Here is a 24,405-nt window from a genome sequence, read left to right on the forward strand (position 1 = left end):
ATTGTTAAAAATCACACACCAGTTTGTAGTCCAACAGAAGTTTGTAGTCCAACGGAAGTACAAGCTTTCAGACCTGATGAAAGAACAATGCTCCAAAAGCTAGTACTTCCAAATAAACTTGTTGGACTACAAATTGGTGTTTAACTTTGTCCACCCCAGTCCAACACTGGCACCTCCACATCTTTTTATATTGTCTTTCCTAATTTCTGGCATATATTAATAAAATGCAGAGCATAGTTAAAGTATAACACCAAGTTATTTGGTCCTTGTTAGCTGTGCTACACAGGAGCCTTTTAAAGTGCATTCCTCCAGCTGTGACAGAGCCTTACTCTGAAATAGAAAGTAACCCCAATGTTTGGCTGTTTTTGACACATGAAAGAAAGGATTTATTTTGCTGCATCCCTGAGCCACTGTGCTCCACCCCACCCTCTCCCTCCACACTGGCATCCACTCTCCAAATTCTCCTTCCTCCGGGAGTCTCCAAAGGGGGAGGGCCCAGAATCGTGGGGGTGGGGCCGTGATCACGAGTGGGCGGGACCAAGTGTGTCAGGGGTGGGATCGAGAGCTGGGGTTCGGGGGGGGCGGGTCGTTCAGCTGGTGTTTCCGTGAGGCCTATTCCGCCGCTCGTGTTGGGTGTGTAGAGTCGGCAGCTGGAGGGTCAGGGTGAGTGAGTGAGTGTGGTCAGGGTGAGTGAGTGAGTGAGTGTGTTCCTGGATAGCTGCGGTTCGATGTTGGAACAGTGAATCCTCCCTGAGTGTTGGAAATGTCAGATAGCAGAATCACCATAAACCAGGGTTCATAACGCCTCTCAGGAAAAATAAGAAGCACCAACTACATGACGGTTTGATGAGGAGGTACCAGTGTTGGACTGGGGTGCACAAAGTTAAAAATCATCCAACACCAGGTTGTAGTCCAACAGTTTATTTGGAAGTATTTATGATCCTGCCCCACTAACTACCTGATGAAGGAGCAGCGCTTGAAAGATAACCTTGCAAATAAACCTCTTGGACTATAACCTGGTGTTGTGTGATTTTTAACTACATGGTGTTAAACACTTGGAATGTGAATTAGGTCCCCCTTATGTTTCTCTTCCCAGGGTCTTAGATTTTCCGTTTCCAGATTCAGCAGCGAACTGATCAGTCTATAGCTTACTTCCATAATCATCTACTTAAGCCATGGTTTGTAACATTGAATTTTAGGCGATCCTGCAAGAAATTGCATCAAGCTTGTTTTACTTTTTTTTGAAACCATATTTTACCCTTCACATCAGAGGGTGATTTGGTGTAAGAAAAAATGTGCTGGCAGGTAAATATTAACCAGCAGTAGCACACAGACAATCATGCAATTTGTTCTATTCTGCAAAGAGAGTACTGTATATATGACAATGTACACAATTGACTGAGTTGGTTACCTTACGATTTCCCAAAAGCCTGTCCACCATCTACAAAGAATATAATGGAATGCTTCCCACTTGTCTGGATAAGTGCAGCTCCAATAACACTAACAAAACTTGACACCACCCAGGACAAACAGTCCACTTGTTGCACCACATTTGCAGACATTCACTCCCTCCACCACTAAGACTCAGTAGTTGCACTTGTGCCATCTACAAAATGAACTGCAGAAATTCACCAACGGCAGCATCTGTCAAACCATGACCACGTCAAGAAGGATAAAGACAGCAGAGATATGTGCACATTACCACAATTCTGAGTTGGAACTTTGCTTTAACAAGGTCAAAACCCAGGAGATTCCTTCCTAAGAGCACTTTAAGTCTATCTATGCCACATGGATTGCAGCAGTTCAACAATGTGTGAATTAGGATCAGAAGTAGGCAGTTCAGCTTCCCAAGTCTGCTCTGTTATTCAGGAAGATATTGTGGCTTTAATGTGTTTAGATTCAATTTTATATATCATACACTTTGATTTCCTTGATGGTGAAGAACCTATTTACCTCTGACTTAAAAATATTCAATGGTGTTGCCTCCAGGATGAAACCAATTAACAATATAGATCCTGAAATAACTATACAAGAAATTAATTCAGAACATGCTTTAATTTAGTTTTGCCATTCTGAACCTCTAGAAAAGTTTATAGGATACACTTATAATCTCCATTGCATAGGAAAGGTTTAGTAAGATATGGGCTAAATGCAGGCAAATGGGACTAGTTTAGTTTGGGAAACTTCGTCAGCAATGACGATTTGGACTGAAGGGTCTGTTTCTATGCTGTATGGCTGTGTGACTCCCTGTGACTCTAAATCTGGCATGATAATGGACTCTCTGATCACTTAATTTCTTGCCATCTATCTCACACACTCATGAATGGGCCCAAGGGTGTCATATAGTTCTGAAATGTATCCAATTTACCTTGGATTGCCCTGGAAGAGTAGAGTCTCCCAAAATTAAGCAACAAATGAAGGAAACTGCTTTGTGTTGTTATTATGCAATAGCAACAAGAATGTTTTTCACCAATAACGCTGCTGCCATCTAGCTAAGAAAATAGTCTTAGTGAGTTTTGAGAAGATTTGTAGGTCAGGTTGAGGTTCTGGATGTAAGTTTGCTCACTGAGCTGGAAGGTTCGTTTACAGACGTTTTGTCACGATGCTAGGTAACATCATCAATGAGCCTCCAGTGAAGCACTGGTTGTAGTTCCCATTTTTTATTTATGTGTTTAGGTTTCCTTGGATTTGTGATGTCACTTCTAATTATTTCTCTCAGGTAAATGGGATCCAAGTCAATGTGTTTGTTGATATAGTTCCGGTCCAACCAGAAATTGTGTCTCACTAATTTAATTGAGTTTTTTGAAGATGTAGGAAGGGGATTGACGAGGGCAGAGTAGTGGATGTGATCTTTGTAGACTTCAGTAAGGCTTTCGACTAGTAAGGTAGACTAGTTAACAAGGCTAGATCACACAGAATACAGGGAGAACTAGCTATCTGGATACAAAAATGGCTTGAAGGTCGAAGAGGGTGATGGTAGAGGGTTGCTTTTCAGACTGAAGGCTTGTGACCAGCAGCGTGCCACAAGTTTCGGTCACTGGGTCCACTGTTTTTCGTCATTTATATAACTGATTTGGATGTGAACATAGGATATACGATTACTAAGTTTGAAGATTACACCAAAATTGGAGGTATAGTGGACACCGAAGCAGGTTACCTCAGAATACAAAGGAATTTTGATCAGACGGCCCAATGGGCTGAGGATGGCAAATAGATTTAATTTAGATAAGCGTGAGGTGCTGCATTTTGAAAAGGTCCTGAGGAGTGTAGCTGAACAGAGAGACCTTGAAGTGCAGGTTCATAGTTCCTTGAAAATGGAATCAAAGGTAGAAGGCATTTAGTATGCTTGCATTGAGTATAGGAATTGGAAGGTCTTGTTGTGGCTTTACAGGATATTGATTGGGCCACTTTTGGAATATTGTGTGCAATTCTGGTCTCCCTGCTATAGGAAGAATGTTGTGAAATTTGATTGGGTTCAGAAAACATTTACAAGGATGTTGCCAGGGTTGGACGGTTTGAGCTATAGGGAGAGGCTATTTTCTGTGGCTAGACTGAGGCTATTTTCCCAGGGGCATCAGCTGAGGGGTGACCTTATATAAGTTTATAAAATTATGAGGGGCATGTATACGGTAAATAGACAAGGTCTTTTTCCCGTGTTGGGGAAGTCTAAAGCTAGAGGGCTGAGGTTTAAGGTGAGGGGAAAGATTTAAAAGGGATCCAAGGGCAACATTTTCATGCAGAGGGTGGTGTTTGTATGGAATGAGCTGCCAGAGGAAGTGGTGGAGGCTGGTACAATTACAACATTTAAAAAGCATCTGGGTGGGTATATGAATAGGAAGGGTTTAGAGTGATATGAGCTAAATGCTGCAAATGGCACTAGCTTTATTTAGGATATCTGACTGGCATGGACAAATTGGACTGGAGGGTCTGTTTCCATGCTGTATATCTCTCTGATTATTAATCATTTTCAATGTATTTGCACGTCATTATTATCCCAAATTACCTCATGTATGTGCAATTACCAGGTTTCCTCATTCCCTGGGAAACTGGATGGCACCAGTTCCCTATATGAAAGTCAAAATGGGTACTGCTTGTTTTGTCCAACTCTGTCTTCACTTCACAGTCACAGTACAGGTTGTTTGGGCGTTTCGTCAATGCGAGTTGGCTATAACGCGCTTGACGAATTGTGCACATCTATTTAGACAATGTGGACTTGGTGATATTCTGCAGTGATCTTCTACAGCATGATTTTCTATAACAGTTTTCTATAGTGCGTTTGTATAGCGTAAACGCAAAAGTCACGTTATAGCAGGAAGATCTGGACACCTAATGAACAATCTCCTCAATGGCCTCGACTGGGACCTTGGGTTCATGTCACACTACAGGTGACCCCACTCCCCACACACACACACCCACCCTTTCACAGACTTATACCCCATTACACACACACACTCTCACAGACATTCACACCCCCACATGCACACAGTCACTCGGTCTCCCCTGCACACACGCACACACATATATTGATTTGTGGGATGAATTTGTACTTGCAGAATTACATTTTATTTTGTTCAAAAACTGCATAATTCCATGTAAAGTTCTGTAAATCTCACTTTAGAAATAGAATCAGTCTGACCTAACAATGGGACGCAGACAGACTTTAACTTCACATTTTCAATGCATTATCTGAGCTAAAATGGCATCTATTGTTAAAAGCTATCTTGAGAATGTAACTTTAAAAGAGTTCTGGGTTTTACATATGAAGGTACCAAAACTAACAGGATCATTTTTAAAGATAAAAGACTTAAGCTAAATTTGCTTGATATTACATTCGATGACACTGCAATTTATTGCTATAAATTCTGTATCTTATGATTCTGCTCCACAGCCACTTGATGAAACAGTGCTTCAAAAGCTAGTGCTTCCAAATGCACCTGTTGGACTATAACCTGGTGTTGTGCGATTTTTAACTTAGTTAACCCAAGTCCAACACCGACATCTCCAAATCACATCTCCTTTTTTCCAAGAAGTTGGCATTGATAAACTACCAGCTTCACCACATCATTATGATTGAGCTCAGTCCAGGTCTCATACTACTTCAGCCTTTCAGACTTCACTTGAAGCTCATAGACATCTATAGTGTACATATGTCTGACTGCTATTGTGTGCAGGGACAGACACACATCACATGTTTCTTATGGCTATCAGATTGATTTCTTACACTTACTTACTTTGCTTATTGCAGGCTGTCAGCCTCTGTGGCTTGCATTACTCTTTAGTGCAGAAGGAGAGGCAGGTAGCCTGTTATGGTGAGAGCCCTGAAAAGTCAAAGGGCTGGAAATGTCACTATGGCACCATGCAACATCAATGTTACACTCACTGCAGATCCCATGTGTTGCTGGAACTGAAGGGTTTGAGTTGTAAAGAGAGGCTGGATAGGCTGGGACATTTGTCACTGGAGCTTAGAAGATTGAGGGGCATAAATAAGGTGAATAGCAAAGGTATTGTCCCTCTGGTGGGGAGTTCAGATGAGAGGGATATTTTTAAGGTGAGAGGCAAAAGATTTAAAGGAGGGGCAACTTTTTCACTCTAGAGTGGTTCGTGAGTTTAGAGAAGATTTGTAGCTCATGTTGAGGTTCTGGATGTAAGTTCGCTTGCTGAACTGGAAGGTTCGTTTTTAGACATTTTGTCACCATGCTAGGTAACATCATCAGTGAGCTTCCGGTGAAGCGCTGGTGTTATGTCCCACTTTCTGATTATGTGTTTAGCTTTCCTTGGGTTGGTGATGTCAAGACCTTCAAAACCATCAATAATATCCTTTTTGACATAAAACCACAAAAGAGGAAATCAACAACAAATTGCCACTCCTAGATGTCACTGTAGAGTGAACAGTTAATGGGGAACTTCAAACCAGCATCTACAGAAAAAACAACACATATGGACCAAATACCGGTCTATGGAAGCAATCATCCCAACGTCAACAAACGAAGCGACATTCGAACATTACTTCAATGAGCCAGCACACACAGCAACACCGAGGAACTATGAAGAGCAGAAAATGCAGCGTATTTAAAAAAAAGATACCCAATGAACACAGTCCACCGATTTCTCTACAACAAACCTAAACAAGACAAAACGCGCCCAGAAACCCTATCCACTCTCCCCTATATCAAAGACGTCTCAGAAGTGACTGCCAGACTACTCAGACCTCTTGGCATCATGGTAGTCCACAAGCTCCCCAACACACTAAAACAGCAGCTAATGAACTTGAAAGACCCTATACAGACAGCGAACAAAACAAACATCATTTACAAAATATCTTGCAAAAACTGTAACAAACACTACATTGGACAAACAGTCAGAAAACTAGCCACTAGGATACATGAACATCAACTTGCCACAAAAGGACATGGCCCACTCTCACTCGTATCCTTACATACAGATGAGGAAGGACACCACTTTAACTGGGACAACATATCCATCTTAGGTCAAGTCAAACAGAGACACACACAAGAATTCCTAGAAGCATGGCATTCCAACAAATACATTGATTTGGAGCCCATCTACCACCCTCTGTGAAAAAGAACAGGAAATGACTTCACCAAACTAAGGAAACCTAAACACACAAATAGAAAGCGAGATGTAACACCAGCACTTCACCGGAGGCTCACTGATGATGTTACCTAGTATGGTAATGAAATGTCTGAAAATGAACCTTCCAGCTCAGTGAGCAAACTTACATCCAGATCAGAGTGTTTTGTATGTGGAATGAACTACACCGGATGTGGTAGATGTGGGTATGTTACAACATTATAAAGATATTTGGTTAGTTACATGAATTGGAAAGGTTTAGAGGGGTATGGGCCAAAAGCAGGCAAATGGGACTAGTTTAATTTGGGAAACTTGGCATGGAAGAGTTGGACCAAAAGGTCTATTTCCATGCCCCATAACTCTATGTCTATCTTTGGGCTGGGCCAGATTTTCCTGCATTGAGCCAGAGGGTTGAAATGAATATACTAGAATTATATGGAAGAATACTTAGTAGTTATGTGGTGAATGGGGCAAGGGAGGTGTTGAGGGTCCCCAGTAAGTGAGTAGGAAACCCAGGGAAGGAAGTATTAATAGTTTGGAAGTTTTTTTAAAAATTCACCATGTAGCATATGTGTGTCACTGGCTGGCCAGTGTTTTTTTATTGTCTGCTGTTAGTTGCCTTTGAGGAGGTGGTGGTGAGCTGTCTTGAACTGCTCCAGGTACATCCACAATGCCATCAGATAGGGAATTCCAGGATGTTGACCCAGCGACAGAGAAGGAACCACAAGATTTCCAAGTCAGGATGATGAGTAGCTTGGAGAGGAACATGTAAATGATGGTGTTTCTATGTATCTGCTACCCTTGTCCTTTAGATGGAAGCGGTTGTGGGTTTAGAAGATGCTATCTGAGGGCATCTTTTTTTAATTTCTGCAGTGCATCTTGTAGATAGTACACATTGCTGCTACTGAGCATTGGTGGTGGAGGGAGTGGATGCTTGTGGGTGTGGTGTCAGTCAAGTGGGCTGCATTGTCCTGAATGGTGTCAAGCTTCTTGAGTGTTATTGGAGCTGCACACATCTAAGTAAGTGAGCAGTATTCCACCACACTCCTGACCTGTGCCTTGCAGATGATGGACAGAAGGAGAGTCAGAAGGTGAGTTATTCGCAGCAGTATTCCTAATCTTGCAGTTGCTCTTATAGCCATTGTGTTTAAGTGGCATGACTATGTTTACGTGGCGAGTCCAGTTGAGTTTCTGGTCAATGATAACACCCGGATGTTGATCGTAGGGGATTCAGTGATAGTAACACAATTGAACTTCAAAGGGTAGTGGTTAGATTGTCTCTTAATAGTGATGGTCATTGCCTGACATTTGTGTGGTACAAATGTTACTTTCCATTTGTCATCCCAAGACTGGGTAATGTCCCAATCTTGTTGCATTTGAACATGGACTCCTTCAATGTCTAAAGAGTCGCAAATAGTGCTGGACATTGTGTATCAATCGAGAAACATCCCAGCTTCTGACCTTGTGATGGAGAGAAAATTGTTATGAAGTAGCTGAAAATGTTTGGGCCTAGAACACCCTCGTAAGGATCTCTTTTCTCAAAACATTATTGAGGCTAGATCAATTGAAAATTTCAGAATTTACGTTAATAGATTTTTGTTAAGACACGTTTCAAAACATAAGTTTGAGTTAAGACGATCTTACTGAATTGAGCACATCAAAGGGGCTAATTAACCTGCTGCCCTTGCAATGATTGTGATTCTTTAAGCTAAAAATTTGGATGGTAAAGAAAGCAGACCAAAGTCTTTACATTTTGTTAAACTAAATATTATGATCAGTTATTGATAAGATTTACTCACGTGTCTAAATCAAATATATTTGTGGAAGATTATGATTGATCACCATGATCAACAGGGTGACAAAACCAACATCCTGCAAGTAGGGTGATTGGAGTATTGGGGAGTTCCAAATCAATTGCCAGTCTGTAAATTGTCATCTCCCCAGGCAGCACCTTCCATGCAACTAATCGATATTTAGGTTCAGAACGCAAAGGACAGCTGACATGAAAGATCAAAATCTGAGTAGATATGTGTTTGTTCTGGGAATTTTCATCAAAACTTTGCTGTAACTGGGGGACCTTCTGCGTTTCAAGTTCAAGGCCTAATTACAGCTTTGCATATTACCATGCAGTATCTGTGGTCTGTGTGCTTGCTGTTAATAATTAACATGTGAAACTGTCCACATTTTTGATAGCTGAATTAAGACCGTTCAAAAACTACAGTATTTCTGCACTGAATTGTCAGGGTAGATGAGGTTTGAATGTCCTGTACCTGGGCTTGAGGTGGTACAGTGGCTCAGTGGAGTTTACACATTCTCCCCTTGTCTGTGTGGGTTTCCTCTGGGTGCTCCAGTTTCCACCAAAGGAGTGCAGTTTAGGTGGATTGGCCATAAAAAATTGCCCATGATGTCCAGGAATGTGTTAGGTGGATTAGCCATGTAAATGCAGCGTTACGGGGCTAGGGTGGGGTGGTACTAGGTGGAATGCTCTTAGACAAAATGGTCTGCTTCCTTACTGTAGGGATTCCATGAAGAAAAACTGAAAACCTTCACCAACAGAAATAAAAACAAACCTTATTATGCATTTATGAGAGGAATTACTAGGCAATAATGAAAACACCTTTATTTCTTGTTGACATTTGCCATTCCCTACAAATCTTAACTTCTCCTCAAGAAATAGAAACTGTTTTAATCTCATTTGACTTATGTAATTTTACTCCAAAATATGAATTGCGTTTGTATTATGTGTTGCTTTATCTTGCACTAAATTCAATTTGTAATACTAGAGTTTTAAGTTACTGTACAATATTAACATAAATTCAGATGAATTTAATATAATTCTGAATGATCAGTGTTCTACTTGATTCAATACTAAGTGTTTGTAACTTAGCAGACAGGATAAGAAGAAATCTTACAAGATGCCTAAACCTACACTTCCTTTCCCACCAATGTAGGTGATCGTTTTGGCAAGTCCTGACAATGTTTCACATGTTAATACTGGGCTATTTCTTATGAACTCAGTAAAAAAAAAGTTAATACCACAATTAATAAAAAGAGAAAACACTGGAAATACATTTATCTCAAATAGCAATTGTGAGAGGAGAAACAGAGTAAACACTGCAGTTTTATTATCTTACGTCAGAACAGAGTATTTGACTTTTGCATTAGCAAATAGTAAATACTGGAACCAACCGCAGAGAATACTGAAGAAACTCAACAGAGAGAAATAGTGTGACATCCTCAGAACTGGCTATTGGATTTGAGGGAGATAAATTACACTGGAGGAGATAATTGATTTGACCAAACTTTGATTATTTGCTTTTAAGGCAGTTTTGTTTTCCTTGGACCTATGTCTCAATTGAATATGTTTTATTACTGCAGTAATGTCTTCGACTGGGAAGTAGCTACTACTAAGAGAGAGAAAAATGGACTTGAATGTGATATGAAGACAGAGATAAGAAGCAGGGCTACATTATAGAGATTTATAAAATCATGATGGGGTGAATAGCCAAAGTTTTTTTTCCCCATGGTAGGGAAATCCAAAACTAGGGGACATGGTTTAAGATGAGAGAGGAAAGATTTAAAAGGAACCTGAGGCAACTTTTTCATGTAGAGGGCTGTGTGTGTATGAAACGAGCTGCCAAAAGAGGTGGTAGAGGTAGGTATAATTACAACATTTAAAAGGCATCTGGACAGGTTCATGAATTAGAAGGGTTGAGAGGGTTATGGGCCAAATGCTGGCAAATGGGACAAGATCAGTTTAGGTATCTGGTTGGCATGGCTGAGTTGGACCGAAGGGTCTGCTTCCATGCTGTATAACTCTGTGACACAAAGACATGTGGAGGGGCAGGTAGTGTTGAGGCAGGAAAGCTGCAGAAGGACTTGAACAGGCAAATACGTAGCAAATGGAATATAATGTGGGAAGATCTGAGATTATGTGCTTTGATAGGAAGAACAGAGATGAAGAGAACATATTTTCTAAATGGGGAAAAACCTCGGAAATCTGAAGCAGAAAGGCACTTAGGATTAGGCACTTAGTTCAGAATTCTTTTAAGGTTAGCATGTAGGTTCAGTTGACAATTAGGAAGGCAAATACGGTGTTAGCATTCGTTTTTAAAGAATACAAGAGCAGAGATGTACTGCTGTGGCTGTATAAGGCTTTGTTCAGATCATATTAGAACATAGAACATAACACAGTGATGCTGTTCTAAATTAACTCCATCTGCCTGCACATGGCCTGTATCTCTCTATTCCCTGCCTGTTCATGTGTCTTCCCAAGTGCTGAGTAAACATTGCTTTTGTAACCTGTTTCTACCACTTTCCCTGGCGGCACTACCTTAAACCTATGCTCCCTGGTATTTGAATTTGCAGTGCGAAAAGGACTCTTCACTATCTACCCCATACAGGCCTCTCATAACTTTATATACTTTTTCAGGTTGCCCACCAGAGTGTGACGCTCTAGTGAAGCGATCCAAGTTTGTCCAACTTCTCCTTTTAGGTAATTGGAATATTGTGAGCCATTTTAGGCCTGGACAAACAATATGCTGGCTTACACGGGTCCAGAGGAGATTCATAAGGATGATCTCAGGATTTAAGTGTTTGTTGTATAAAGAACAGTTGAGGATTCTGCATCAATGCTGAATGGAGTTTAGATGAATGAGTGAAGGGGAATCTCATTGAAACTTATAGAATTCTGAGAGGCCTGTATGGAATGCATGTGAAGAAGGTGTTTCCACTAGTAGGAGAGACTAGGTTCCAAGAACACAGCCTTGGGGTGAAGACACAACCTTTTAGAACTAAGGTGAGGAGGGGTTTTCACAGCCAGAGGGTGATGAATCTGTGGAACTCATTGCCACAGAAGGTTGTGGAGGCCAAATCATTGAGTGTATTTAAGACAGAGATAGGTTCTTGATTAGCAGAGGCATCAAGGGTTATCATAGAGGCATAGAATCGCTACAGTGTGGAACCAGAACCAGACCCACCCCCAACCCTATTCTCATAATGCTGCATTTACTAGGGCTAGTCCACATAGCCTGCACATTCCTGGACACCATATTTACCATGACCAATCCAGGAAACCAGAGCGCCCAGAAGAAACCCATGCAGACATGGGAAAAATGTGCAAACTCTACACAGACACATGAGGCTGGAATGGAAACCAGGTCCCTGGTGCTGTGAGGCAGCGGTGCTAACCACTGAATCACCAAGGTTATGGGGAGAAGGCAGGAGAATATGGTTGAGAACATATTAGCCACAATCAAATGGGGAGACTCTACTGGCCATGTGGTCTAATTCTGCACTGATATCTTATAGTCTTACAGTATTGAACTGGTGAAGATGCAAAAGATACTTGGCAGTTGTTCATGAAGGGTATCATGATCTGATGTCCTATGTGGATGTTTAGAGCTTTTTTTATTCATTCATGGATGTTGGCATCACTGACAGGGCCACCATTTATTGCCCATTGCTAATTGTATTCGAGATGGTGGGAATGAACTGCCTTTTTAATTTTTGCAGTCTATTTGGTGTAAGTAGACCCACAATGTTGTTAAGAAAGGAGTTCCAGAATTTTAATCTGTCAACACTGAAGGAATGGTGAATGGGTTGAAGGAGAACTTGTAGGTGGTGATTTTCCCAAATATGTTTTGCTATCTCAGTGGTATTGCTCATGGGCTTGTTTGAAGATCCTTGGTGAATTTTTGCAGTGCATCTTTCAGATAGTACACATAGATCCAGTTCTGAGGAAGACTTAGACTAGACTTGAAACATTAACCCTTTCTTCAAAATTTGTGCGAAGATTTGTAGCTCGGGTGCTCGTTGTTGTGGTTCTGTTCGCCGAGCTGGAAGTTTTGTTGCAAACGATTCGTCCCCTGGCTAGGCGACATCATCAGTGCTTGGGAGCCTGCTGCGAAGCGCTTCTTTGATGTTTCCTCCGGTGTTTATAGTGGTTTGTCCCTGCCGCTTCCGGTTGTCAGTTTCAGCTGTCCGCTGTAGTGGTTGGTATATTGGGTCCAGGTCTATGTGTTTGTTGATGGAGTTTGTGGATGAATGCCATGCCTCTAGGAATTCCCTGGCTGTTCTCTGTCTGGCTTGCCCTATGATAGTAGTGTTGTCCCAGTCGAATTCATGTTGCTTGTTGTCTGCGTGTGTGGCTACTAAGGATAGCTGGTCGTGTCGTTTCGTGGCTAGTTGATGTTCATGTATGCGGATTGTTAGCTGTCTTCCTGTTTGTCCTATATAGTGTTTTGTGCAGTCCTTGCATGGTATTTTGTACACTACATTAGTTACAATCCGCATACATGAACATCAACTAGCTACGAAATTGATTAGGTTGTTAGAGTTGAAGTATAGTAACAAGGTTGTAAAGTAAATAATTAAATTGTAAAAATACTGTAATTAGATGATAAATCATTTAAATTGGATACAGTAAATTTAAAATTTGTTACTTGAAAAGGGTTTGGAACAAAATAATTGATAATATGTCAACCTCCAACACAACGTTAACAAATGACTCATGAATTTCTGGCCGAATCAATGTTTTCTATACATTAATAATACCTACCTTACTTATATGTTTTTGCCCAGTTTATTAAGCCCAGGAACCCATACGCTTTTAAAATGTAAGAAATAGGGGCAGGAATAGGCTATTTAGTCCGTTGTGCCCATTCTGCCAGAAAACAAGATCCTGATTGATCTTGTATTTCAGGACCATACTAGTTGATGTTTATAATATCCAGAAACCTGTTAATCTCAGCTTGAACGTACCTGATAGCTGAGCATCCCCAGTCCTCTGGAGTGGAGTATTCTAAAGATTGACCACTTCTGAGTGAATAAATCTCTTCTCAGTCCGAAATAACATGTGCCCCATGTTCTGCTTTAATAACTGCTCTCTCAGCCTGGCCTGTTACCAACAATGATATTTAAATGTATACTGCAAGGTATTTCTGCCCGCTATCTGTTTTAGATATGTACCCAAGTTTAATGCAATTCCCCGGTTCTTCCTGCCAAAATAAATCACTTCAGTTCATTCAGTTTCACCTGTTACTTATCCATCCATTCTATCAGGATGCTTCTAACTTCTTGAAGTTTAATATCATCATCACATTTGTTCTGTTGTGAAGATTTTATGTTAAAAGTTACATATTGAAGGAGCAGTGTTATTTAAAATTATCTGAAACATTTTATAAGAATCAATGTTTACATGTCGGAATCGAAGTGTTGCCTTGACTGGAAGGAAAGTCTGTAGCTTAACACTTTTGTCCATGTTTAAACCAAGTCTGTAATGAGACTGGGAGCTGAGAGGCCCTCATGGAACCCAAACTGAGCAGCAGAGAGCATATTATTCTATTGCAAGTACTTATGCACAACTTCTTCCATCACTTTGATAATCAAAAGTAGACTGATGCGACATTAATTATTTAAGCGGGATGTGATCGCTTTTTTTGTGCTCCAGGCATACCAGCTTAATTTTCAAAATTGTTGAGTAGATATCAGTGTTGGAACTATACTGGATCAGCTTGGCTGGGGATGCGGCTAGTTCTGTAACAGGAATCTTCAGTACGAATGCCAGATTTTCATCAGTACCTATAACCTTTGAAGTGTTCAGCCATTTCTTGATATCACAGGGCATGAATCAAATTGGCTGAAAACCAGTATCTGTGATGTTGGGGACCTCGGGGAGGTTGTGATGAGTTGTTCCCTTGGGAAGTTGGATATTTTTGTATATTTCAATGTTGGCTTTTGGGCTTTTTTTAACTTTCCTGCTCTTATTTATTTGGTAACTGATTTCCGAAGTAATTTTGCTTCATTGCCTCAAGATCTGCTAATTCAATGCTCGGTCCTGGCATCATATTGTTTTCTTTATTCCTCTTGGCTTTGACGTTTATAATGTCAGTGTCTAATGCTGTATAACATGGTGTCTCTTCTTTGCAAGTTTGTTTCTTTGCTTTGTTCTGGTGAGTGCAAGGCAAAACGTTTTGATTTCTGGTCTCCTTTTAGCAAAGTTTAATTCTCAGAGTATCATTTTCATGAGAACTCATTGAGCTTAACCTGGAAGGTGTTGAGGTGATCGTGTGGATGAACTGCTGAACATTAATCCAACGTTATTTCTCCCTTCAAACCAGCTTCAGTTGTGTAAGGAAACCATCTCTGGCCTTCTGTCTGTTTATATTACCCAGTCTTATGCTGGGCTTCTTCATTGTTGACGATGAGGTTATTTATGGAACCCCTCCAGCCCTTGTTAGTCTTTTAAATATCCACCACTTTTCCTGACTGGATGTGACAGGATTATAAAATTTAGACCTGATCCATTGGTTTTGGGATTACTCAGTGCTGTCAACTGCGAGCTGCTTCTGCTGTTCTGCATGCAAGTAGTCCTGGGTTATAGCTTCAGCAGATTGATGCCAAATTTTCAGCTAAGCTCTGTGCTGTTCATGGCATGCCATCTTGCACTCTTCATTGAACCAGGATTGATTCCCAGTTTCATTTTAATGGTAGAATTGGGCATATGCTGAGCCATGAGATTAAAGATTGTGGTTGAAAACATTCTGTTGATTTACAATAGTGTCTCATGGATTCCTGGTTTTGGTGTGCTAGAACGTTTTGACTTGCTACATCTCTTTGACCTCTATCCAATTTTGCAGTGTTGCTGCTGTAAAACAAATGGAGGGTATTCTCAACTTGAAGACAGGACGTTGTCTCCAAAAAGATTGTGTAGTGATTATTCGTACTGATTCAGTCATGCATGGATTTATCAGTGTTGGATGGTTTTGGTGAGGACAAGATGAAATAGATTTTTCCCACTTGTTTTTCCTCACCACTTTCTGCAGACCCAGACTAGGATTGCATCCTTTTAAGACCCAGCCAGCTTGATCATTAGTGGTGTTGCTCACCCACTGAGCATTGAAGTCTCCCAGTCAGAGCATATTTTAGGTCCTTGTCATTTTCTGTGCTTCCTCCAAGTGGTGTTCAACATGCAGGTGTACTAATCTATCAGCTGAGGGGTTGTGGTAGATGGTACTTAGCAGGCAGGATGGCAGATTTGTTCCCTTAAATATGTTGTTGTTGATCCTTTGTTTTATTTCATAGCTTTGTCACATTTTTACTTCATAACCTTCGATAATAATTGTACAATAAGCTAACCTTTGATCTTATTTCAAGCTAAACTTTGAAAAATCACAAACTAAAAGAGTGTAAGTGAACTGTATTAATTTACAGTTCACTAACCACTTTGCAAATACACTGTATGATTGTAACAGTTGTCATAATATGGAATTCTTCCTCAGCTACACTATATGATAAATAGCATAACTGCTTTTAAGGGGAGGTTAGGTAGGTAACATGAGGAATCAAAAATATTATGGTTGTGCTGATTAGGTGAAGAGAGGTGGGAGAAGGATTGAGTAGAGCATTAAAAAAAATGCAAAAAACCATTTGTACAGACTTACCTCTGTGCTGTAAACTCTATGCTGTATTTTCTAATCCATTACTACCTCATATGAGTGAATATCCACCATCAAATTGGGTTTTGGACTATAATGATGCATTATTATGTGCTGGTGATCCATTACCCTGGTCATTACTTTTTCTAATAAAATGATATTCTGTCTTAACAGGCATTTTATGCTGAAAAGCTATACAATTGACAATTTAAGTAGCTGATATTATTATACGATGAGACAAACGTTTGGTAATCACCAATAATAACTTCCACACTTTGTTCTTGACATGAATTTTGTAATTCAGTAATTGCTACATAGCTTTCTTGCCTTACAATCCTATGAACATACAAAACTATTGTCGAGAAAGATCTGCCTGCCCATCAGGTCTACCCAACACCACGTTTTCTAGATCATAACCATTATGATGGCTACAGACTACTTCCCTAACCTGAGCACTGCTCTTCCACAAACCTTACTCTCCCAGAGTGGGTCTTTAAGGATACTGCGTACTCAGTACCAACTGACAATGTATTCCCAAAGTATCTCAATTCTCTGGGACAAGAATTGCATAGTATTCAATTTATTTCAACTCTTAGACAATTTAAACTCCTTTTCCTGATTCTGCCCACATTATTAAGATCTTTTAATCATCCAGCTCTTTAATTATTTTTACTGACATCTTTTTGTTCATCTCCCTGTACTGATCTAAAGTAAATAGATCACATTCTGGAGCCTATTTGACATTACAACAGAGGCTGCATTTCAAACAATACCTCTGTTTGTAATGTGCTTTAAAACATTCATGGATCATGAACAGCAATATATATAAATGACTGCTTTATTGCTAATATTATCTTGATATGTGATGCTGTCTTCTGTTTGTGAACCTAAAATCTTTTGTATCATAATGAAAAATTCATAGACTCAGTATAGCGTTGATCACTGCTTCAAAAAATTGGAAATGCTATTCCTTTTAAAAATTAAATTGTAGGACTCCCCTCCACTCTATCTAAGCCTGTAGTATTGATTTTATGAGAACTTAACAGATTCTATGAGTAAGTGGCTGTTCTGAAGATGTGTTTTATGGAATATTAAATTCTAATTTTAATAGCTGTTTGTATACAAATGGACATTTCAGAAAGGCAGCTTTTAACTGAAACCAAGAGCTCTGACTAAAACTTAAAATGGCTGAAAATAATTTGCATCATAGTTCTATGACATAATATGTCCCTAGGATGTATACAAAGTTGTTAAAGACTCTCGTGGAACTGACTTGTTAGAACATTGTCTTTTAATGAATAGAAGTTGTGGTTCTGTTCGCTGAGCTGGGAATTTGTGTTGCAGACGTTTCGTCCCCTGTCTAGGTGACATCCTCAGTGCTTGGGAGCCTCCTGTGAAGCGCTTCTGTGATCTTCCCTCCGGCATTTGTAGTGGTTTGAATCTGCCGCTTCCGGTTGTCAGTTCCAGCTGTCCATTGCAGTGGCCGGTATATTGGGTCCAGGTCGATGTGCTTATTGATTGAATCTGTGGATGAGTGCCATGCCTCTAGGAATTCCCTGGCTGTTCTCTGTTTGGCTTGTCCTATAATAGTAGTGTTGTCCCACTATAGTAGTCCCACTAGAGGCATGGCAGTCATCCACAGATTCAATCAATAAGCACATCGACCTGGACCCAATATACCGGCCACTGCAACGGACAGCTGGAACTGACAACCGGAAGTGGCAGAACTGCTGTGCTCTTCCAGTGCCACTAATCCAAAATCGGGTTTCCAGCATCTGCAATCTTTGTTTTTACCTAGTTGATTTTAACCCTACTGTGAATCCTCTTGCAAGGATGCCTGCCTTGAAGAAGTTTTCCTCCTCTCTCTACAAGAATCTCAGGGAGTCCCTCTCCGACTGCACCATGCTACTTTCTCCCCACCCCCACCCTCCTCTAGCTTATCTCTCCATGCTTCAGGCTCTCTGCCTTTATTCCTGATGAAGGGCTTTTGCCCGAAACGTCGATTTTGCTGCTCCTCAGATGCTGCCTGAACTGCTGTGCTCTTTCAGCATGACTAATCCAAAACAGGAAGCGGCAGATTCAAACCACTACAAATGGCGGAGGAAAGATCACAGAAGCTCTTCACAGGAGGCTCCCAAGCACTGAGGATGTCACCTAGACAGGGGACGAAACGTCTGCAACACAAATTCCCAGCTTGGCAAACAGAACCACAACAACGAGCACCCGAGCTACAAATCTTTTCACAAACTTTGAATGAATAGAAGGGTTAGAAGAACCAGTGGCAAGGAAGTAAGTGAGAAGATTGCATTGAATACCAAAATAAGTCTTCACATTGCCTTCCAAGCCATTCACTACCCTGTCTTGAAAACGTATCGCTGTTCCTTCAGAGTTGTTGGGTCAAAATCCTGGAATTCCCTCCCCATCAGCATTGTGATTTACCAACAGTATATGGACTGCATTTTAAATTGCTGATGCAGTCAAGCCAGATCCCACTCGGACAATGGCGACACTGTTGGTCTTGTTAAATCTCATTACAATGTTTTCAGAATGTTTTCTTCTTTGCAGGGGGTTCCAGTTCTTCACTTGTGAGGATCTAACCCTTGGAGTGTTTAGTACGCTTTTCTGACTCAGAATGCCTCAACAACTACTCACATGTTCATAGTTAAATCTCTTCTCCTGAATTAGTTACTCATATAAATTTATCAGTTGACACCTTTGGATTTTTTTCCCTTGAAATTGAATTTGCTTTATTTGGCAAACTTTGTTATTCCTAAATTTGTTCATCAGCCCCCAGAGTAAAGGAAAATCTGAAATGAGACCCCTGCCCCAGCCCACCACCCACCGTCTCAAAGAAAATGAAGAGGTAAGACAACTCCGTCATAAGGCTACATGACCTCAGCCTTTTAAAATAATACTTTTACATGCTTCTGTTGCATTAAAACTAAGTTACATTCTAACTAGATTTCATGGATTATGAGTTAGATATTCATAACAAAGTTAATAGCTGAGGTATTAATATTTAGTCACCTTGACTATCACATTGGTTAACACAATACAAGAGACTAATTGATGATATCTCTCAGTAACCAATTTTGATCTATAGAATGTTTAACAGTCAGTGAGGAGCCCCAACAACCTGATGCAGTAATGATAATTCCTTATTTGGCGTCATGGTTTTACAGGTTTGACAGCTAATCATTTGACCATAGTCACCTTGACTGCCAAGAGTAGAAAAGGCGGGACCAGACGCTACCAGGCAGAACCAACAAGGCTGTCTTCGCAGAATGATTGCAAGATGTCAATTTAACACCACTGTGTCCTGGAGAACAACCCTAAATAAGCATTGGCATCTTCAAACCAGCACCTAGATCAGCAAAGGAATTTCTGATTGTATGTTTCTTTTACTTATGAAGTTTAATTTCTATTAATCTATCCCTGTGCAACCTTGCAACTTGCGTTTATGTCTGCTTGTGTATGCGTGACATAGAAAATGGGATAAGTCTTGAAATTTCAATAATTTTCTATATCTTTGCCTGAGTGTGATTTAGCAATAAAACTAACTCCTTATTTGTTCATTCAAAGAATCTGGCTGACTTATTTTTTATATACTGAGCTATATGTAGTTAAGTAGATACTGAATTGACAATATCTCATTCTTTTAACAGTTAAACTCTGCTACAATCAATGTAAGTTTGAGACAGAGGGAGGAGTCATCTTACTGCTCCTCATCTGGCCATAACTTGTCTATCCATTGAATTTTAATATGAATAGGCCTGGGGGCATCAATTTAGGACCCCCACTGCATTTAACGAAACGGCATTTAACGATACAAAATCCAAGATTCAAAAAGTTTATGAATTACTGCTGCTGTTAATTCTTTTAAAATGTTTTGTATTCAGGTGCTTAGTAAGTGGTAAAAAATACCTACTGTCAATGTGTGAGAATATCAGTTTCAGTACTGTCAGCACTGGATTGCAAACAGTTTTGTGGTCTGGACATACAAGGATCAGGAGCTGTTTTTAGATTCATTAAATTCAGTTCACTTATTGCTGAACCTGATTGGATTTACATTTATCCTCTTCTAATTTTCAAGTCCTTCTTGTTCTACTAATGTAGGCATCCTTCATTTTGATTGGTTAAAGAGATTCATGGTTGTTTGCCCTACTGATTTAACTTGCAGGTAACTGCTGAATGAACAACTTTTAAACCTAAATCTGCATGGGTAGGCAGGTAGTATGAAATGCACTGTCCATGCAAAATGTAATCCAATCATGGTTGATTGTCATGATATGAACCCAAACAGACAGGTATGTACACTCATATAACTAGCTGTACATCAATGAAAATGCAGTGGGTTTTGGATATACTTACATCTTAAATTATGGTTAAAATTTGAGGTGATGTTCTCAGGTTGTAGGTGAAGAAATTGCAAGTTGTTTTGTATGCTAGGTCATAGAGTCATACAGCATAGAAACTGGCCCTTTGGCCCACTGTGTCTATGCTGACCAACAAACACCAAATTAATGTTAATCCCATTTACCTGCACTTGGTCCATAGCCTACTGTGCCCTGGCATATTAAGTGCTCATCCAGATGCTTCTTTAATGTTGCAAGAGTACATGCCTCCACTACCCCTCAGGAGAGCATTCCGTTTTTCTTCTACCCTTTGGGTTAAAAAAAATCCTCAGATGTCATCTGAACCTCTTACCCATCACCTTAAACTTATGCCCCCTGGTCTTAGACATGTCTGGCATGGGAAAAGATCCTTGCAATATACCCAATAAATGTCTAAGTTTTGTATACCTCAACCAGATTTCTGCTCAGCCTCCTGTGCTTCTCCTCTGGTAATCAACCCAAGTCTCTTCATCCCAGGCAACATCCTGGAGAGTAGCACTCACTTTCTCTCCACATTATGCCTCTATGATATTCATGTTGTTGCCATCAACTGCCACATGATGCTTTTCAAAAGATGGAATGCTAATGTGAATTGAGATTAATTATCTCTCAAAACTATTGTGCAAGTTCCTGCCCACTGGAGAACTTTAAGTCCTTAGATTAGCAATATAACTAGCTGGGAGACGGGGTCAGAGAATTGGACAGGGAACTTAAAGCATTACCATTTAGCAATGCCAAACATCACATTTGGACATTTTCCAGGATACTTAACTTACCCCCTTCATATTAACTCAAAATAAGTTACTAGAAGAAGAAGTGGACTTTAATTCCAAAGCAATATGTTGCCTGAGGTTAACAAGGGACCGAATTTTGCAATGCTCAAATTGTTTTGGGAGGAAGGAGATGGCTTTGTTGAGAACAGAATTTTGATTGCTCCAAATAATTGCAACTATAGATACTGCAAAATTTCAACCTCCAAAATCAGAGACAAATTTACAAAATAGTGGAATCTCTTAGTGGACCAAAATATCTCTGTATGGAACAGGTGACTAAATATTCAGTACATTTAGTTTCATCCTTTTTTGAAAAGTTGGGCCATTTTTGATACTGTTGTGTTGTGGTACTAGGCTTTTCCTAATTAGAGATTTGACATTTGTGTAAACAAAGTACTTTTTAAAAATCATTGCTCTTGGGCATTGTTAGAAGTTTGTGGAGAAAAAAAAGTGACAAAAGTATAAAACTAGAGCTGCTAAAATTCTGAATCAAATGCCAAGCTACGTGGTGGCCTTACAGCACCAAGGACCTGGGTTCAATTCCAATCTCAGGTGACTGGGTGGAGTTTGCATGTTTTCCCCCTGTCTGCATGGTTTTCCGTTAAGTGCTCTGGTTTCCTCTCACAGTCCAAAGATATGCAAGTTAGGTGGATTGGCTGTAGTGTTCAGGGATGTATAGGTAGGTGGATTAACCATGGGAAATACAGGGTGAAAGGGATAGAATAGGGGATGGATCTGGGTGGGATGCTCTTCAGGGGGTTGGTGTGGACCTGTTTGGTCGAATGGCCTGTTTCCACACTGTTGAAATTCTATCATTCTGATAGCAATGATCAGGGAAGTTAGTATTGCTGTTGAGAATAAAAGTCAACATGTCAGGTTTCTACTCTTATCAGAATTTTTAAAAGTTGTATCTGAGAGGAAAGGGCAAGTGTACTTATTGAGGCTTTGTTGGATTAGTTTGTGGTAGAAGTTGTAAATGGTGGAAGAAGTCTGGAATTGCAAGTCTTAGAGAAGCTGGATACTCTGCAATCATACTTAATTTGGGCTCCTGCAGCGGGGTGAAGAGCTTGATTTGAATTTAAATCTTAGATCCAGTCTGTTGAAGAAAGCCTATGATTTTTTTATTGCCCGTCCTATCAGTCAGAAGAAAGACAAAATTATAATGAGGCATTGTCATTAAATGCAAAATGGGTTGTTCATATTTCCTGCAACCACCCCGCCACACACACACACACACACACAACCTCACTTGGCATTGTCCAACTACCTACTGGCCTCTCCTTTTACAGTTTCTGCCAACATTTGGACTTAAGTGTTGATACCAGAAATTCAACTAATAAAAAACACAGAAGACACGTTCTTTATATTATAATGGACAAATTGCTATTCTTACACATTTTTGTATAATTATTATTGTTTAATTAACATAGAAGAGTTTTCCTTTTACAGTGAAACAAAATGGCTCTAGCAGGAATCCGTGTAATCGAGCTTGCAGGTTTAGCACCTGTTCCCTTGTGTGGAATGATTTTGGCTGATTTTGGTGCCACAGTTGTACGCATAGATCGAACAAGGATGGCTACAACTGACGTGTTAGGTCGAGGTAAACGCTCAGTGGCCTTGAATCTGAAGAAACCAGAAGGAGTCAAAGTGTTGAAGCAGCTTTGTAATCAGTCTGATGTTCTCATTGAACCTTTCCGTAAAGGTAAGACACAAAACAAAATTACATTGTTGTTCTTGGATCTCAGTATATATGTTTTTAAAAATGCAAAGGTTAGTTGAAAAGAACAAATATTTGAAATACTATTTAAAATATATACCCATATACATAACTTGAAAAATAGTAGGAAAACCTCAGCAGCACTGGCAGTATCTGTGACGAGAAATCAAAGTCAACATTTTGAGTCTAGTGTCCTTTCATCAGACAATGTTGGTAGCTATGAAAGTTACAGAGTCATAGATCATAGAGGATAGGGTGAGGGGAGGGTTGAGGAGTAAACATTAAGTGGAGACAGAGCCCATAGAGAGAGAAAAACAGTTGGACAGACAAAAGAGTGGATAAAGCTTAGTCTAGGAGAATGAATATTTGCTAATGGGGCATTTTAGCAGCTGACAATGGGTTGTGTGTAGCAGCAGCCCATGTGATGATGAGACCTGATGCGTGGGGATGAGGGAAAGACATGGAGAAATGGGAAAGGTACTCAAGCTCTAAAAATTGTTGAACTTGATATTGAGTCCTGAAGGCTGCAATGTTGGTTTTTGTTTCTGATTTCCAGCATCTGCAGTTCTTTGAATTTTTTGAAAAATATGAAATTGGCAGTACAGAACCTCGATACAAACATTTGTTGAAGCTTTTCAACTTGTACTCATTTCACAAGATTACTAATTTAAACAAAAGCAAACATTTACACTGCATTAGAGGAGCATGTTGATTATCTTGTAAGTGGACTCCAATTGTTAGAAATTTGACTGTGGAGATGTGGAGAATATATCATTATGCTAATTGACACTTAATTGTCAGGCTACACTTTCATTTTGAACTCAATAGGTTGACTCTAAGTAGTCAGGGCATCACTGTCACCTATTTTGTTGGAAGGGATGCCATGTGTGTATATGTTCTTTCTTTATTGCTGCAAGGTCTTGTGTGTTAAATATATATAGCTTCCTGTGCACACAACTGTGTCAAATTATGAGCCTGACAGATGATCTGAATGAAGATTCCTGATGAAGGGCTCTTGCCCGAAATGTCGACTCTTCTGGTCCTCGGATGCTGCCTGACCTGCTGTGCTTTTCCAGCACTACACACTCGACTCTAATCTCTACATCTTCAGTCCTCACTTTCGCCTAGGCGGTTAACTACAGCAGACTGTTGAAGCCAAATCATTGAGTTTGTTTAAGACAGAGATAGGTAGATAGGTTCTTGATTGGAAGGGGATCAAGGGTTACACGAGAAGACAGCAGTTCAGGGTTGATAAACATATTAGCCATGATTAACTGGAGGAGCAGTCTCTATTCGCTGAATGATGTATTTCTACTTCTATATCTTCTGGTCTTATGGTTTTACTGGCAAACTTGAGATTGTTTCTTCCTTTATACTCTGCCCCTCGCATGTGGTTACTGTTAGAGAGCTTGTACACCACTCCTACAAGTGGCTTCTTGCTATTATCATTGCTCATTTCAGCTCAAATATCAGAAGTGAAATGTTTGTTTTTA

At 40.1% G+C, this 24,405-nt stretch overlaps 1 long non-coding RNA gene across 2 annotated transcripts; it reads left to right on the plus strand.

Annotated features, from left to right (window-relative positions):
* The first annotated feature begins 575 nt into the window (after positions 1 to 575).
* On the plus strand, positions 576 to 19,418 carry LOC122547275. 2 transcript variants are annotated; one of them, XR_006310945.1, is made up of 3 exons: positions 576 to 663; positions 18,594 to 18,891; positions 19,211 to 19,418. It is a non-coding gene; the product is annotated as an uncharacterized LOC122547275 (long non-coding RNA). The 2 variants fall into 2 exon arrangements; XR_006310946.1 differs by having other exon boundaries at positions 18,816 to 18,891.
* Positions 19,419 to 24,405: the final 4,987 nt, after the last annotated feature.

The sequence above is a fragment of the Chiloscyllium plagiosum genome, unplaced genomic scaffold (assembly GCF_004010195.1).
Source record: "Chiloscyllium plagiosum isolate BGI_BamShark_2017 unplaced genomic scaffold, ASM401019v2 scaf_687, whole genome shotgun sequence".
NCBI classification, from domain to species: domain Eukaryota; kingdom Metazoa; phylum Chordata; class Chondrichthyes; order Orectolobiformes; family Hemiscylliidae; genus Chiloscyllium; species Chiloscyllium plagiosum.